General features: G+C 39.8%; 1 long non-coding RNA gene across 1 annotated transcript; it reads left to right on the top strand.

Moving 5' to 3' along the window:
- The first annotated feature begins 8,908 nt into the window (after positions 1 to 8,908).
- Positions 8,909 to 11,422, top strand: LOC120239773. The gene is made up of 2 exons (XR_005530505.1): positions 8,909 to 8,997; positions 11,104 to 11,422. It is a non-coding gene; the product is annotated as an uncharacterized LOC120239773 (long non-coding RNA).
- Positions 11,423 to 15,098: the final 3,676 nt, after the last annotated feature.

The following is a 15,098-nucleotide window of genomic DNA, read 5'->3' as shown; positions in this document are numbered from 1 at the left end:
AATACATTGCATGTGGAAATGTGTTATCTTACATTGCTTTATTATTGTTTCCAACAGCTATAGCGTATAGTTCATTTTAAAGTAATTTTTAACATGGTGAAGGCCTCCTGATTTTAGAGTCATTGTCATGAACTGCAGTCAGGTCAAACTCATACTCTTCAAATGTTGGATTTCCAAGTCCTGTGTCTTTTAGGTATAATCCAAGAGCCACAACTCAGTTTTTCAGTGCTTGTGAAAGAAAATAAGAGTGGCATGAATAATCATAATAGATATATTCCCTTTCAATGTCACTAATCAAAGTTAATAATCAGGTTTAATGAGTAATACCTTCATGGAAAATTATAACAACAGTTGTCATGTATGAAAAATTCAGGTTTTATAATTACACAAAGTATGTGATAATGCTGGGTTATAATTTTCTTGCTAGAAATTATTTTAAATGAAAAATAATTTCCCTGTCATTAGCCTGTGCATACTGGGACATTCTTCTGTTGCTTAACAGCCTGCAGGTGGCCACATTACTTAACTGTAACTTTAGGTATTGCAGTTTGTAATTTCTATGCAAAATCAAGATTAGTCTTGTGATTTTTTGGAGTCAAACCAGCATGACTTACTTTGAGAAGTGTGCCACTTCTCAGAGTCCTGACCACATGAGTTTTCTGCCAATCTCATTAAAATTTAGAGGTTATATACCTGCTGATTTTTCTGTTTCTGGAAAGTAGCTCCATAACTTCCTTGTCGCACAGTGATATGGGAACAATATGAAGAGGTCTCCTCTGGGATTGCATTTCCTCAGCTAGTATTCTCTCCAAGGTGCTTTACAAATTAGCATCTCTCAGCCAGGGAAGTCTAGGCATTTGCAGTCTCCTTTTGGACCTTTTTTGTAAGTTGCTATGTGAATTATTATGGACTTGGCATTCACCTCTTCTGGATCCACAGTTGTCTTTGCTGGGGCCAGGAAGGCTGCTCCTGAACCACTTTATATTAATGATAGTTTGTTCCTTATCGGATGTAGTATGAATTGCATGACCATCTTCTGCAGTGTGTGTAAGGGCAAGTTTGTTTACGTTCTCCCTATACAAGCTTTTAAAGATACTTTGATTCCAAAATAGCCATTTAGCACTCTGTACAAATATTTAGATCATTATTAGATAGAATGCATTCCTATATTTTGGAAATGTTATTTCTCTATAACAGTGAAAGTGTCCTTATGTGTATTTTCAGAGATATCCTCAAATATATTCTTTTTTTTTCATTTCTTTTTTATCTTTTATTTATTTTTGACAGCAAGAGAGACAGAGCACAAGTGGGGGAGGGACAGAGAGTGAGAGGGAGACACAGAATGGGAAACAGGCTCCAGGCTCAGAGCTGTCAGCACAGAGCCTGAACTCACAGACCACAAGAGCATGACCTGAACTGAAGTTGGACGCTTAACTGACTGAGCCACTCAGGCGCCCTCTCAAATGTATTTTTAATATGCTTGTCAAATATTTATTTTCAAGTTATATGCAGTAATTAAGTAAAATTATGTTAATGCCTATATGAGAAAGTAAAAAAAATTATATCTTATAATTTATAATTATATCTTATAATCATATGTATATGATCCATAATAAAATAACTTAGTAGCCATGTGGATGACTTGAACAAAATGAGGCGTAAGTCTTAGTTTTTTTTATTAAAAATTCAACACCCCAAAACCAAATAGTCCAATTAAAAAATGGGCAGAAAGCATGAATAGACATTTTCCCAAAGAAGACATACAGATGGCCAACAGACACATAAGAAGATGCTCAACATCATTGCTTATCAGGGAGATACAAACCAAAACCACAATGAGATATCACCTCACATCAGTCAAAATGGCTAAAATTAACAACACAAGAAACAACAGGTGTTGGCGAGGATGCAGAGAAAGGAGAACACTCTCTCATTGTTGGTGGGAATGCAAACTGATGCAGCCACTCTGGAAAACAGTATGGAGGTTCCTCCAAAAGTTAAAAACAGAAGTGTCTTACTATCCAGCAATTGCACTACTAGGTGTTTATCCAAAGAATATGAAAATACTAATTCAAAGGTATACATTCACCCCAATGATTACAGCAACATTGCCTATAATAGCCAAATTATGGAAACAGTCCCAGAAGATGTGATATATATATGTATCACATTGTGAATAAAAGCCATAAAAAGAATGGAATCTTGCCATTTGTAACAATGTGGATGAAGCTAGAGAGTATAATGCTAAGTGAAATAAGTCAGTCAGAGAAAGACAAATACCATAGGATTTCACTTACAAGTGGAATTTGAGAAACAAAACAAATGACCATGGAGGGGAAAAGAGAGAGGCAAACCAGGAAAGAGACTTTTACCTACAGAGAACCAACTGATGGTTACCAGAGGGGAGGTGGGTGCAAGGATGGATTAAATAGGTGATGGGGATTAAGGAGAGCACTTGTGATGAGCACCAGGTGTTGTATGGAAGTGTTGAATCACTATATTGTACACCTGAAATTAGTATCATACCATATGTTAACTGGAATTTAAATAAAAACTTTAAAGAAAATAAATATATGGGGGTTTTTTGCTTATTTTTAAAATAAGGACTTATAAAACCACACAAAATGATACAAAGTATGCAAAAAAGAGAAAGACTTTAGATTATAAAGAATGAATGCAATGATTATAACACATACATATTCAGGGAAATTAGTTATCTTTTTAATGGTATATGCCCATAGTAATTTTATAATCAGAAGATGTGATTACTTTGGATTTAGGGTAATCTATATTTGTAAAGTTTTAATTTTACATTTTGTAATTTTCCTACAAGTTGTATGTAGGGAAATACAACATCCACAAGTATTTCTCTACATACAACTTGAGTTAAATAAAAGGATTTAGAGTATTACATTTATATTCTATAGGTTAATAATAAATGAAGTAAGAACAACTCAGTTTATTCAGTCATAGGTGATTTAAAAAACTGCATCAACTAATTGCTTGACTAAAATAATGAACTTAATATATCAAATAAAATTTTTTATGATAAAATGTCTTAAAAGATATCAATCAGAAACCAGTTATGGCTGTAAATCACACACACAAAAATTTGGTGTTTACAACCAGTAGAGGCACAGGTTTATGACAGCTGGCCATGACAGACACATGCCCAGAGCAAATTGTGAATCTGTTGATGTTTAGGACTAGAACTGTGTACAGCTACTCTCAGTGTCTGTAGTTTATGGCTTAGATTTAAGAGCTCCCAAGTTTATACATTCACTAAGACAGATGCAGGATCTGGGTACTTTATTATATATTTGTTTATTCTTCTGTTTTTGAAAATGTAAATAATTCACATGAACTTTTTTAATGGAATGAAGAAAAATTTAAATGCCTGCTGCTTCGCTTCCTTCATCCTACCTTATAATCTCTTTGACAAGAGTGGTATGGCCAAATATTACAATGCTGACTTTAAAAAGCCAAGGTACTATTAATGATGTGGAGTTACCCTTTCCATAAAAGGGGATGTGCTAACATTTCTTTAATGGCATGGTTACATGGGAGTCATTAAGCTCAAATATGAAAAAGAGGAGCTTCAATCTTTAGATTGTCTATTATATGATGAAATCAAAAGGAAAAAATTCATTGAGTCACTAGGGGTTACATAAAATTGTAAAGAAAGTTTTAGTACTGAATGAAAATGATTGTCCAATCGTTACTGCAAACCTTTATTAGCCTAAGGTGTATCCTTAAGTGATGCTAAACTGGTAGCTGGAAAATGAATGAGCACAAATAGTCATTGCCTCAAATTCCTCTTTGTTTCCCAGTGCTGTGTATTGCTCAGAGCTCCCCAGACAGCCAGAGACCTGTCACCCCTCTCACACTGTGCCCTGTGTTCTGACATACTCCTCCCCAGCTGATCGGCAGTTCTAGGACTAGGGTTACACTCAGAGCTCCTTATCTGACTTTTCTTCTCAGACTCTTTCTCCGAGGTATTAGTGGTGTCCCACAGCATTACCTGTGCCCATCAGACAGCCCGAGGTACAGATGTTTGTGCCTGGGGTTTGCAAGTTGAAGTGACTTACCCTGCAGCTGGGATTATACTTGCTTCTGTACACCTGAGGAGCTATTTAAGGGTGGCAAGAGCATACAAAAGGTGTTATGGGGCATACTTGTGCAAGAACACTCATGAAGTATGAGCTTGCACATGCAGACTCAGTTTGCTTTGCTGCATCAATCTGTTCATGCCATAAAGTATAAATAACAATCTTATGGATGGAGAGTACCTACCAAAGTTGCCAATGATCTTCATTGTTGACAAAGGTCTACTAGACTAGTATTCTCAGAACCCAGATAAATTAGATCAGGCCATGTCCTACTTATGAGTGAGAAGAGAAAATTAGTCCCTGACATCTAGCTGTTCTCCAGATCCTATCAGCTTGGCTTTGGTGGTCACCTGGTAAACTTAAACACATTCACAGAACATCAACATTAGACAAGGCCACTCTGTGACCTTGATGAATGACAAAAAAGAACATGATCCCTCTGTAATCATCTCTGAAAATAGACAATACCAAAATACTGGTATTTTCCGTGTCACAGTAATGATCTGATAGTCTGCACTCTCATGAGTGATTCCTGTTTCTTCACTTACTATAGTTCTAGCCTTAGTCTAGTCTATCCTCCTTCTAAATAAGACTTACAAAGATCCTCATTGAATTACCCCACACACAACTTACTGGCAGCATGGCTTAGTCTAGTCTGTCCTCCTTCTAGACAAGACTTACCAAGATCCTCATTGAATTATCCCCCACACCACTTCCCAGCAGCATCCAAATCAAAGCAAACACACTTCCTTAAATAATCCCCCCAAATAACATGAGTAAATTTTACAATAAGTTCAAATACCCCCTTAGGGAGATGTCACAAAGTTCCCATAATGTGTGTTTTCCCTTAGCAAAAAGTAATAAACCCAATTTGTATAATTTCAGGTGTGTTCCTGGTAGTCAACAGTTAAAAGATAAACTATTACTCAGTGATTATGGTGGGAACTTTATAGTTGATCAAACAACTATGGTCGTTCTGATGACCAACAGTCATTGGTCGTTAGGTTTTTCTTATTGTGATAAAATACATGTAACGTAGAATGTACCATCTGAACTATTTTTAAGTGTACAGTTCAGAGGCAGTAAATGCATTTACATTGTTGTGTAGCCATCACACTAACTACCCATCTCCAGAACCTCTTCACGATCCTAAACTGAACCTCTGTACCCATTAAACCATAATCCTTATTTTCCACATCCCCAGTCCCTGATACCTAAATGTTGTACTTTCCGTCTGTACGTATTTTACTATGTTAGGTAGCTGGTATAAGTGGACTCACATAGTATTTGTCTTTTAGTGTCTGGCTTATTTCATTTAGCATAATGTCTTCAAAGCTCATCCATGTTGTAGCAGGTTTTGGAATTTCCTTCCTTTTTAAGGTTGAATAATATCCCATTATACAATTATACCACATTTTGTTTATGTATTCATCTGCCGATGGACATTTGGGTTGTTTCCACCTTTTGGCAATTGTGGTTAATACTGCCAATGAACACTGGTATAATTATAGTAATAATTATTCTATTTTTAGCAAGGATGAGTAAAAATGTTTCAGGATTTATTTTTGTTTCTGCACATGAACCTAAAAGGAGTCTCTTTCTTCCTTCCCAGGCCACCTTTCACCTCTAGCAACTCCCATGCTGACAACTCAAACATTTTGCAACTAATAACCCCTCAAAATCTACATCAGGGTTTTTCTAAGTGTCATCACTGACTTTACCAAGATAGCACTAGGGACAGGACAAATTAGGGGAAATAGTAAAGATGCAAAAACAATTTGAACCAACTTTTCTTTCAAAATCTACTCTCAAAAATAAGTTATGTCTTTTGCTACTTAGTGAAGTGCTAAAAGATAGGCATACTAAAGGAGGCTTATTGACATTGATGTCATTTATTTATTCAACCATTAAGCTATCATTTGCCAGTTTCTTCTAGAAACAAATTCAGGGACTTGCTGCTCTATCCTCTCTAAGATAAAGCACATAAGAGACATTTAAGAAAAATTTATGAAATGAGTAAGTGAATGATTATTATGAGCCCCTTTTATGCCTGAGGCATTGTGAGAGGCATTAGAGGGTATCAAATAACCCCGTCCCTGTCCATATAATGCTTTAAGCTAAATGCGAATTAGAAACACACTACAAGATAGCTATAAACAAACTGCAGTGGGTGTGCAGAAAGAGATTACTTCTACTATGGACAGGAAGGACAGTTGCAAAGATGAGTTAGAATGAGAAGAATTTCGAGAGGTAAAAGCATGAAAGTGCATTCCACAGTGGTAGCAAGAAGCAGAACTATAAACTAGAGTTTACGGAGTTCCTGATTTGCTCAGTAAACTTTAAATTCTCCATGTAACCTTTGTAGTGCCTTCCATTTTCCCTCTCTGGGGAGGAAATACTTTCTCTTCACACATTAGTTAAGGAAATTAAGAAACACACGATAACTAAGTGGGAAAACATGGATTTGAATCTAGGGCTTCCGATTCAAAAGCATGTGATTCCAACTTCTAGAATATATTCAGTGGGTGCTTATAGCTTCTTCTGTGCTGGCCCAAAAGGTGCAGATGTAGAGGAAGAGAGGAGAGTGAGAACCAAAAACTGTAGGGGCAAAATGATTGAGGGAAATGGGGGTTGTTAACTTTTTTCTTACTTTGAACTTAAGTACAGAAAGCATTTTTATACTCGAAATACAGTAAAGTTTTTTGAATGGAATATTGTAAAGAATAGTAAAGAAATCCTACATTGATTATTAATAGTTAATTTTACAAAGGTTCTTTATTGCTCTTTTTATATTCCCTTTTCTTTAAGTTTGACTCTATAAATGTGTATTTCCAAACACTGTATTTTAATGATCTGGCTGAGATCATTAAGCAGAGTTCCTCTTTTAAAATGTTTATTGTTCAGCTGCAATGTTCTCTACTGTTTTCTAACCTATAACTGTCTTTGTTTTTAAGAACATAATTCAGGAACAATTTAATTATAAAAATAAAACACATATTCTCACCAATAACTGAGAAATATTCTGAACTATTGAAAAAAATGCATAGCAAAGAGCCATGTATATTTTTTCCTCTAATATATTTTACTTTTTTTTTTTTTAAACTTTTTTGGTTATTTATTTTTGAGACAGAAACAGAGCATGAGTAGGGGAGGGGCAGAGAGAGAGGGAGATACAGAATCTGAAGCAGGCTCCAGGCTCTGAGCTGGCTGTCAGCACAGAGCCAGATGAGGGGCTCGAACCCACAAACCGTGAGATCATGACCTGAGCCGAAGTCGGACGCTTAACCGACTGAGCCACCCAGGCGCCCTAATATATTTTACTTTTTAAATTGAAGTATAATTAACATATAATGTTATGTTAGTTTCAGGTATACAACATTTTGATTCAACGATTCTGTACATTACTGAGTGCTCAACATGATAAATGTAGTCACGATCTGTCACCAAACAACATTATTACAATATAATTATATTCCCTTTGCCATACTTTTCATCTCCATAACTTATTTATAACTGAAAGTTTGTATTTCTTAACTTCCTTCAGCTATTTTGTCCATCATCTTACCTACCTCCCTACTGGAAACTATCAGTTTGTTCTCTGTATTTAAGAGTCTGCTTTTTTGTTTGTTTGTTCATTTGTTTTGCTTTTTAGATTCCACATATAAGTTACATCACATTGTATTTTTATTTTGTCTGACTTTTTTCACTTAGCATTATATCCTCTGGTTCCATTCATGTTGTTGCAAAAGCTCATCTTTTACTATGGCTGAGTAATATTCCATTATATTACATATGGTATAATATATATGTGGTATAATATTCCACTATATCACAAACTCTCTATCCATTCATCTATCATTCATCTATCAGGGGACCTTTGGGTTTCTTGCTTATATTGACTATTTAAAAAATGCTTCAGTAAACATAGAGGTGCATGAATCTTATTAAATTAGCGTTTTCATTTTCTTTGGATAAATACTCTGTAGTGGAATTACTGGATCATGTGGTATTTCTATTTTTAATTTTTTAAGGAAACTCCATACTGTTTTTCACAGTGGTTGTACCAGTTTACATTCCCCCAAACAGCTGCATAAGAGTTCCTCTTTCTCTACCTTCTTGTCAACACTTGTTATTTCTTGTCTTTTATTTTAGCCATTCTGACAGGTGTAAGGTGATACCTCATTGTGGTTTTGATTTGCATTTTCCCAATGATTAGTGATGTTGAACATCTTTTCATGTGTATATGTTGGCCATCTCTATATCTTCTTTGGGATAATGTCTATTCAGGTCTTTTGCCCAGGTGTTTAGTTGGATCTCTTTTCTTTTCTTTTCATTTTTTTTTGCCTTTTTTTTTTTTTGGTGTTGAGTTGTATAAATTCTTTATGTATTTTGGATATTAACCCCTTATCAGATATATCACTTGCGAATATCTTCTCCCATTTAGTATGTTGCCTTTTTGTTTTGTTGATGGTTTCCTTTGCTGAGCAGTAGCTTTTTATTTTGGTGTGGATCCAATCAGTTTATTTTTGCTTTTATTTCCCTTGCCTGAGGAGACATATCTAGAAAAATATTGCTAAGGCCAATGTCAAATAAATTACTGCCTATGTTTTGTTCTAGGATTTTTATGATTTCAGGTCTCATATTGAGGTCTTTAATCCATTTTGAGTTTATTTTGTGTATGGTGTAAGAAAGTGATCCAGTTTCATTCTTCTGCATGTAGCTGTCCAGTTTCCCCACCACCATTTATTGAAGAAACTGTCTTTTCCCCAGTGAATATTCTTGTCTCTTTTGTAATAGGTTAACTGACCATATAAGCATGGGTTTACTCCTAGAAAGAAAGAACTGTGTATTCTTAAGAGTGAAAGAGGATATGAAGAAAATGTTCTGAGTAAGTAGCAATGTTTATAAACTGGGCATTGTGTGATTTGGATGGACAGAGATAGTACATGAATAAGTTTTAACAGTAGCATGAAACCACTGCAGTAAGTTATTTTGTTCTTTCCACTTATGCTTTGAAAAGTTTTTTAAGGTTAGCTATTATTGATACCATAATTAGAAATCATTACTATTTTTTCATCTCTGTTGTGGAGATGAAAATTTTATTCTATACCTTGAGTTGTCTGGATAGACAACTGGAAAGAGTAAAAAACAAAAAACAAAGGAAATATGTTCATTCTGTCTCTTGCTATTTCCAGCAGCTACATGCATGAGAAAGTATCAGCTGTAGAGTCATAAGGGTCATTAGAAATTAGAAATCAGAAACCAGTAACAACCTCTAGTTTATTTCAGTTTACCAGTGGTAGTGATGGTTACTTTTACGTGTCACCTTGGCTAGGCTATGATGCCCAGTAGTTTAGTCAAACACTGGTCTAGATGTTGCTGTGAAGGTCTTTGTGGATATGATTAGCATATATAATTATTTTACCTTGGGTAAAACAGAATATTTTCTATAATGTTGTTGGGCTTCATCCATCCGTTAACTGTCTGAAGAACAGAGACAGTTAAAGAATAGAAGTCCTACTTGAGTTGCCAGCCTACTGGCCTGCCTTTTAGGTTTTCTAGCTCTCATGATCACATGAACCAATTCCTTAAAATAAATCCTTCTCTCTCCTTCCTTCCCCCCACCTCTCCTCTCTCTCCTCCCCCCCATATATAGTTTGTATAAACTGCATATATATTTCTCTCTATATATATACATATATAAACGAACTGCCTATGTGTGTGTGTGTGTCTGTGTGTGTGTGTATACACACACATATATATTAGAGTGTGTATTTAGCTCACTATATATATATATAGGCAGAGAACCATGACATACAGTGGACAAAGTAAAACCCAGTGAAATCACATGATTTTCTTAATGCAGGGCTGGTAATGGAAAGATGAGGAAACTAGGTCATAAAGTTGCCTAAAATATTGTTTATAAGGCTGTGGGGAAAATTCAGAACTATCAACTTTCAGCCCTATCCTTTCTGGTGGATTGCATGCTGAGAAATATGAAGTTTTATGCAAAATCAATATATTAAAAATTCTGAAATTTAAAGCAGACAAAATAGAAGAGGGATTGTTTGCTTTACCAAAAGATACAGGGTCCAGTTCTTTATAGAGACAACTTTCCTCAACATTTAAAGTGGTTTTCATTAAAAAAAAAAAACAAAACTAAAAATGTTTGTAAAGTTTTAGAGACACATAAGTCAAGATACATACTTGAATAGGGCATATTTTTTAAGTATATCCTATTAAAAATATTCCTAGGAATCAATAAGTATTTCATCCTCTTGAAGATGAATCTGTAAGTATAGAACAAGCAATGAAATAAACATATGTTGTTATGTGAATAAACATAAATCTCACATTTCATATGATGCTTTGCTGAATAACAAAGCTTTTCATATATGCTCCTAGAAGCTTCACTACAAATCTCTGGCTTATTATCATTATTTTATAAAGGAGATAACCAGGGCTGACAGAGATTAGAAGACTTGCCCAATATACTCAGAGACAGAGCAACTGATTCCCAGATCTGAGCTCCCCTCATGGCCCTGCCATGAGGACCACAGAGCACCCACATGAGTCAGAAGAGTGGTATTTGACCCAGAACCTTATAGTGATCTAAATACGCACTCTAATCAAAGGATATGTGGGCTCCTACTGGGCTAGCAAGAATATTAAGATTTACCTTAGGAAAAAAAAAAATCCCAGGACATTTCTTTCCTATTCTTAAAGATAACCCTGCCATGTCCTCTTGAAGCTATGAATTGATTCTAGGCAGGAATGGAAAATTTGATCACAAGGATGAAGAATGTTCTCTTCTCTCTATCCTTCTCAGACTGCTCCCCATTTGGAGTGAATATTCTTTGGGCTGTGCATCTTCATACGATAAACAAGCTTTAGTTGTGGTTTTTAGTGCTGTATGGATTACTGAAATGAAATGATCATTCCCCGATTTGACAGATCTGTCTCCTACCTTGTTTTCATTTCCCCAACCAAATAGCATTTACTTTAGGAACAGAATTTACACACCACTGGATCACAGAAGTAACTTTTTGCATCTACATTCTCTGCATTGCAAAGACCTAGCCTATTTTCAGTGCATCACTTCCACACTCCTCACGCCACCCTTAGACTCATCAGATTTGTAAAACTTTCTCTTCTCTTTCTCATCTGAGAGCAGGTGGACCAAGACAGCACTTTGGAAGCTCAATGAGTGATTTCTCCTGAGAGAGACACATCTCTCTAGTCTGCCAACGAATGAAAAATCAGACAATCGCATACATCATTTTGAATGTTGCCAAATAAATTCCACCCAATGCAACTTGGAATAATCACAGTGTGTCACTGAGAAATGTGATTTTCTTCTGGCATCAGGCTTTAGCCTTGTCTTGAGTGCCTTGAAAACGAGACAGAGGACATAGTTTTCCCATAGCAATAACAGATTTCTCATGATCCCAGAAACGAAGGGGTTGAAATGCTTCTTCACCTTGTAATGTCTCAAACAGGGTATCAGGAATTAAGTAGGAACCACCTGGAATTTACTGCTCTTTGCCTACAACACAGTTGTCAGCCACTCCCCAAATTAGGCAAAGTGGTGATTAAAGACCACCATTTTGTTATTCGCAGGCCTGTGGGCTCTGGCTGAGGAGAGGCACAACCTGTTGTAGCTTATAGAAAGGAAAGCTCTTTGGTAAGAATGGAAAGTCCTGAAAGCCAGTAGGAGAGTCTACTCCCCAGGAGGCGATAGCATCCCAGGTCTACCAGGATTTTAGCTTCAACCACCGGACTGCCTTTCATACAAACTGGACCAGGAAGTCACATCAAAGGGCCGAGCAAGACCGTAGGCAAAGCAGCTGGGTGAACCAAGTTAAAAAGAAGCCAAGGAAAGCTGCAGAATGGCGAGAAAAGGCAGAGACGCAGAGGAGGGATAAGACGGGAGGAGGGAGTCCGGGAGGGAGGGAGGGGAGAGAGCAGAAAGCCGAGCACGGACGTCAGGAACAAAAGCTCCGGCGGAGTCTGGCGGAGGCACTAGGGGAGCACGGGGTGTTTTGAATAATTATTAAAATTAGCATGTGTCTGCGCCATCCTGTGGGTGTGGCGCAGAGCGGAGTGTAAACTCTAGCGGGGCCGGAGCAAACATTGGATTAGCGGCAGCAGCCGGCCAGCCTGCCCGGGAGTGCGGAGACCAGCTCGCGGCACGCCGACCCGCACGATGGCCTCGTCCCAGGGGAAGAACGAGCTGAAATTCGCCGACTGGATGGCAACTCTGCCGGACAGCATCCACAGCATCCCCCTCACCAATTTAGCCATCCCAGGTAGGCGCGCAGAGGCGGCCGACGGGGCGCTCCACCCGCCCCGCCCTGCATTATCCGCCACCAAGTGGGAACTTGCCCGGCTGCCCGAGGGAGGGGAACTCGTCGGCAGGGGTGGGTCTCCGGCCCGGCGAGCGCGTGCTGGGGAGCCTCGGGCCTCCTGGCGTTTCGCAAACCTCAGGGGACCGTGGCGCGGCGAGTCAAGGTGACTGCTGTTGCACGGGGCTTTGGAAGCAGGCCGACTGTGCGAGAGGACGGGGGTTGGGGGAAGCCTCGGCCCTGGGGCCCTCCTGGTGCCCCCTCCCACTGTTCTCCTCCCGGCATCGGCGGGCGGGGGCGATTTCTGGGTCTGCAGGGCGACCGTGCGCGGTGAGAGCGAGGGGGTGTCCGAGGGTTTGGCAAGGGCCAGTGGACCTCCGACTCCATCCCTGTCACGGAATCGAGCGGATCTGATAGATTTCTCAGTTAGAACCTACCCGAATCATTAATATTCGTCCCCAGTCTCCTTTAAAGAGACAAAGCGCTTCCCGAAGAGCGATAAAGTTCGGGGACCCGGGGCGGCGTGACCCTGTCCTTGAAGGGAGCGAGGGGCGGAGGGTGCCGCGTCCTGGCCTGCGTGGACCCGGCGGGCTTGGCGCGGTGGTCGCCGTCTGGATTCGGTTCCGAGGGCGCTCAGCACGGCGCAGCGCCCGGGTCGGGAAAGCAAAGCCGTGCGGACCGGACCGTGCGTCTGTGGCTTGGGACAGACGCCCAGCAGGGAAGCTGCGTGGGCGGCGGACGGGTGGGATGAACCGGCCAACCGAAGGGGCAAGGGGACTGTGCGAGTGTCCAGACAACCTAGAAGGAGGGAAGTCCGGCAAAGCGAGGAAGAGACGCGAGGGACCCAGAGGCTTCAGCATGGCGCGCGCGCCTTCCACCAGAGAACTAGGCAGCTTTCTGGGGCGGGAGCGCGCAGTAGCCCCCAGCTCAGGTAGGGCGGAGCACTACCGTGACAGCCGGGGCCACAGCCGTACTTCGTTACCAATTTGACTTTTCATTTGGGCTGAGGGTGCAGATGCCCGATCCCTCCAGGACCCGCGCTAGAGGGCAGTTTACCCACAGGTAGTCTCTCCCTAGCCCTGAGCTCAACCTGGTTATCAAGTTCACCCTTCTGGTCCATCTCTTCTTGATCTGCCCCATCCAGCGACCCGCTCTTAGCCACTGGAGGAAGACATAATAAAGAGGAAAGGAGAAAAAACGAGAGAGAGAGAGAGAGAGAGAGAGAGAGAGAGAGAGAGAGATTAAGAGAGAGAGAAGGGTTCTTTTGAAAAATCCCAACAGCAGCGCTGGAATTGATCAGTAACTCAGATCAGTGGTCGTTAGTCAAGTGGGTGTTTGGCTCCTAGGACCGGCACAGGTTGCATTCTGAGGGCCAATTCCTGAAGGAAGGGTTTGTCTCCTTTTTCTCTTCTTCAAGAGGTAAGCTACCCAAGAGCCCAGGTATCTCCAAGGGAAAGAACAAGCCAGCTTCTCCACCCTGCACTTACCTGCTACCCCGGTGAGCCTGTGGATTGCTCTTTTAAAGAGGACGATAGAAAGTGCACAACTTTGTTGGCAAAATTTCACTCTCCCTTCCACAGGCGTTCCTATCTTTTCTTCCTTTCTATTTGGTATGTAGACCGTTGCTTTCACATGATCTCACCTGAGCATTTCTGTACACGTAGAAAGTATTAAAGGCAAGGACTCTGATGCCAGTCTTCTGATAGGCGACTCGCCAGATATGCAGGGGGCTTAAAAGCCTAAGTTCACATTGCTAGTTCTGAGGGATGGTATGACACTGTATCAGAATCTATATTACGTTTCTGTAATTCTTCACCTTTCAAAGCCCTAGTATTTACACCAGATCACATAATCCTTCCCCAAACCTCGTGAAGCAGGCAGTGCTGATTCTATTAACTCCATTTCATAGATGCAGCTCAGTGAAGGCAAATGATCTACCATCAGATAAATGATCTGACCCCTAAAGTGGTCCTTAGGGAATGTCTCCTAAGAATTTTCAAGGGAATGCATTGGAATTCGTATCTTGATGACTCAGTAGCAACAGCTACTAACCAGGGTGAGGGGACAAGGAAGTAGGCATTAGCAGGATACAGGGCAATTTTCCTTTTCTCCCTTTGGGACAAAGTGAAAACCTGAGGTCGGAGACTTTGATATTCTGCTCATCTCCCAGTGGAGGCATTGGGGGTGAGATTGGGAGGCTTTACATGGGTTCCATTTTGCATATAGTACTAGAGGGGCTGTGGCATTGGACACAGTGGGAATTTTCACTGCTTTCCCAGCCCTTCTTAATATTATACTCCAAGCGAACCCCCTGCAAAGCATCCCATTCTCACCCCTAATACTTTGAGAAAAAGAATGTTTCACCAAATCTACACCCCTGAATTTCCCCATGATTTTGTAAAGTAGGTTTGGTAGATCCATAGATACAAATCTAGGTGTAAAAACGGGTCTGGTGCTTTTCTGCATTGCTCAACTGTGAGAATTTTTGAAGGAAAAAAGACATTCAAACTTTGATAGAGAAGACTAATTGGAGACTATTAAACACTAATGGAATAATTGCCTTAAAATCATGCTAATAGCTTCCTGGCTGCTACATGTTTACTTGGCCAGTTGCTGCAGCTTGAATTAAGTAATTATCTCCACC

The sequence above is a fragment of the Hyaena hyaena genome, unplaced genomic scaffold (assembly GCF_003009895.1).
Source record: "Hyaena hyaena isolate Hyena2069 unplaced genomic scaffold, ASM300989v1 scaffold_236, whole genome shotgun sequence".
In the NCBI taxonomy this organism is placed as follows: domain Eukaryota; kingdom Metazoa; phylum Chordata; class Mammalia; order Carnivora; family Hyaenidae; genus Hyaena; species Hyaena hyaena.
Note: the sequence above shows the minus strand (reverse complement) of the source record. Positions and strands in the feature narration are given on the sequence as shown.